This window comes from Aplysia californica, unplaced genomic scaffold (assembly GCF_000002075.1).
Source record: "Aplysia californica isolate F4 #8 unplaced genomic scaffold, AplCal3.0 scaffold00409, whole genome shotgun sequence".
Taxonomy (NCBI): domain Eukaryota; kingdom Metazoa; phylum Mollusca; class Gastropoda; order Aplysiida; family Aplysiidae; genus Aplysia; species Aplysia californica.
The window spans coordinates 705290-708835 of NW_004797679.1; the positions used below are offsets into that span (position 1 = coordinate 705290).

The 3546-nt window shown below is 45.3% G+C and overlaps 1 protein-coding gene across 1 annotated transcript in view; it reads right to left on the bottom strand.

Moving 5' to 3' along the window:
* The window catches only part of LOC101851972 (T-box transcription factor TBX2), a 43313-nt gene extending 41052 nt beyond the window's left edge, over positions 1–2261 (bottom strand). Inside the window, exon 1 of the mRNA XM_005104214.2 lies at positions 333–2261. The gene's annotated coding sequence lies outside the window, so the exon portion shown is untranslated. The remainder of the gene's footprint in view (positions 1–332) is intronic.
* Positions 2262–3546: the final 1285 nt, after the last annotated feature.

Here is a 3546-nt window from a genome sequence, read left to right on the forward strand (position 1 = left end):
GAGAGAGAGAGAGAGAGAGAGAGAGAGAGAGAGAGAGAGAGAGAGAGAGAGCTCAAAGCAATTTTTTAAAATAGAATGTACCAGGTATAATAATACATCGACGTATAGGTTACATTGTTATGAGTTCGACAAGTCAGAGTCCAGAAACTGTCTTTCAGTATGGGAAAACATTCATAGTTCTGAGCTAAGAAAACTGAACGTCCTGGGCTGAATAAGATGGGAGGTGATTTACAACGGATTGTCAGCGACGACAAAGAAATCGTGCGCCGCTCGTCACAGATGTAACAGATGTTGAGAGCGAGAGCAGACAACAAGTCACATGTTTTACTCACCAACTTTCCCGAGTTTTATCTCACGACAGACTATCGTATAAAGTCCAGAGGCGACGCCTCCATCCCGAGAGAAGAGAATCTCAGCCGACGATTGTTGTTGCTATCCATATCTGTGTACTGTTCGCATATCATTATCCAAATATTTCCCCCTGCTGCTGTAGCTAGATCTATTATTTCTCTCTCTCTCTCTCCGTAGGCCTGTAGCGAGATGCACTGTCCGTCCGCCCAAGTCGACGACTATCAAATAGCAGTGTAACAGTTATAGTTATTATAACTAGCGTAAAGCAAATAGCTCGAGTTATAACTATCGCTAGGACGAACTGTGTTTGCTTTAGGATCCGAGAACTGTCGCCCGAGCTAGCTGGTATTATTGTTACAGCTGAGTCGAGCGGTTAGTCAGTTAGATCTAGACCTACACTGACACTAGTTGTGGCCTGGGGCGGGGGAGTCGTGTGTCCGCGCATACTGCCCATCTCCTGTGGCTTCTTAAGGAGGTGACTGAGAATAATTAGAGCAATAATACGTGCAATGATAGCCCGGAGAGGAGAGTCAACCGGAGTCATCCATCCGCATGTCGTTGTGCGTCGTAGGTCGCTAATGAATTTCGTTCCTGTCGGTTATAGCAGTTGTGTCGCGAGGGTCGCTCGGAGGTAAGTTACAACAGGAGGTTGGTACTACAGTATCGTTCACGTCCTCGTCTTCATCATTCTCCTTGTTTCGCCTCGGGGGAGTTGTCTGTCACACAATTATTATTATTACTGCAGCAGCAGCAGCAGTCACCGAGGATGGGAGAAGCGTCTCCTCATTCATTTCAGACAAAATACGGCCCTCGCAGACGAGCTCGCTAGGTTACACTACACGGTCGTGCGTCTACGATCTCGTGTGTTCCTGTCGTATTTACACACACACTGTGTCCCTGCTTCTCACGAGCGAAACGAGCAGAATGGAGCAAGCTCTGATGCACAGTGCCAGAAATAACACCACACTCGCCGTTTCTGTAATAGTCTTGGATAAAAATAAATAAGCCAATGAAAGAAAAAAAATGTGACACGATTGTGAGGAATTTTCTTTCACTTCTTTCCAGCCTCTGTTATCATAAATCAATCATTTCCAGATTTTCTTTGCCTCTTTTTGTCGTTTTTTTCTTTTCTTTTCTTTTTTCTTTTTCTTTCTTTCCTTCCACAAATCGTGAATGACACACCATGCCAGCCAGCTATTGTTGCAGGCCTAGCGGGGCGACTTTTCTTCTTCGCCCCACGAACACGCACACAAACCACACACACACACGGAATCTAGAGGGGGGAACCGCAAGCGATTCTTCGACGCCATTATTTCGCCGTCAAGTCGGCCGTCCTAGGGCCCCTCTATCTAAAGCTGTCTGTGATTGGCCCCGTCCGGCGCCCCAGAACCAATCGGGTGCGAAGTGGGCGGGGATTCCCTATAGCCTTCGCCGCTACCTTCGCCGCTCTAGGTGTCGGTCGGCCGTCGAGCTTTCTCGGCTGCGCGCTGAACGTCGATAAGACGCGATGGCCGTCACGAGTTGAGAAGCGATTTGCCTTGCACGCTAGGGGAGGAGGCGGGTGGGAGAGGGCGGAAAAGAAAGGGTCGAGGGGGTAGGTGGGAGGGAAAGTGCGGAAAAGAAAGGGTCGAGGGGTAGATGAGAAGGAGAGTTCAGAAGGAAAGAGGAAGGGAGGGGAGGGAAGAGCAAGGTGGTAGTGGTGGCGTCAGTTGAACAGGCAGGAACGGGTTGGCGCAAGATGGATCGTCACCGAGAAAGCGGTGAAACAAAACAAAGACAAAAACAGAACGGATGACAGGGAACGGAGAGACGCCAACTCCACTCAAAGAGTATGAGTAGGAGAACAACAACTGGGGGTAGAGAGGGTTGAGAAAGTGTATGTGTGGGGAGGGGTGGATGTGTGCGTGTGTGAGTAGGTTTTTTGTAGGTTTTTTTTTTTGCATTTTGTTTTGTTTTGTTCTGTTTTGTTTAGGGGGGGGGGGGGTATTAGTTTTTAATGTTGTTGTTGTTGTTGTTGTTTTGTTTTGTTTTGTTTAGGGGGGGGGGGGGTAGAAGAGGAAGTGAGTGGAATCCCGGAGCTGTGAGTAAGCTTGCGAAAACGAAGAAGAATATTGTATAGACTAGTGAGGATGAGCGGAGATGAAAGAAGAACAGGTTTCACTGGCATCATCATTGTCAACACCGTGATCTTGTTTTTGGCTACAACCACCACCACATTAACATCGCCATCATCATTTTTTTAGGTAATCATCTAATTAAATGAAGTATAGCTTATTATGCCTCTTTTACTCTATTTTTCTTTTTTTTGGGGGGGTGTTTTTGTTTTGTTTTTGCTTAAGAAACAGCTTTGTTTACGGCAAAAAAGCATTCAGTATTATAGAAAAAAACAAACAAACAAATTGAGAGTCTACCGAAGTTAATTGCATATTCATCTTGGCGATCGATTCACGGTTGTCATGTTGTTGTTGTTGTTGGGTTTTTTTCAAATTCTGTAGACGCCACTGTTGACTGGAGCGGTTCACTTTGTATTCATGAACGTTCTTTTGTTGAGATTTGTTTTTAGTAACGAAATAATAAAAACATTTTAAAAAGACAGGTGTTACTCTGCACGATCTTAGTTCCCTGAAGTTTTCAATTCAATCACTGTTGCCTTTTTGTGGCGACTCTGTTATTTCCGGTTTGGGCCTGACTATTCATCGATAATTAAACCGTTTGTTGTTGTTGTTGTTGTTGTTGTTGTTGTTGTTGTTGTTGTTGTTGTTGTTGTTGTTGTTGTTGTTGTTGTTGTTGTTGTTGTCACCGTTTTAATAAAGTTTTAACGGCGCTCCCAACTGCATAAGGTCATATGAGCGCCAAGGGGTGGATGTCAACAGAGAAGTCCAAACGGGGAATCATGCTTTCTCTGCTCACCTCTCTAGCTTCAACAGCTCAAAGTCTGCTTCGACTATCAAGGCACCCCGGAAAGAGCAGTCCACAAGAGAATCACAAACATACGAAAGGAGTAGATGAAAATAACGATAGTAAGGATGAGGACAGAAAAGGCAGCAGTTCCCCCGAGATCTATGTTGTTTCGGCAGTGTGAGCAGGACATTGATAAATCAGCTCATTTACAATTTTACTGTGCATAAGAACAGGTTAATATCCACGCTTTGGGAATGGCAGAGAGAGTGAGAGAGAGAGAGAGAGAGAGAGAGA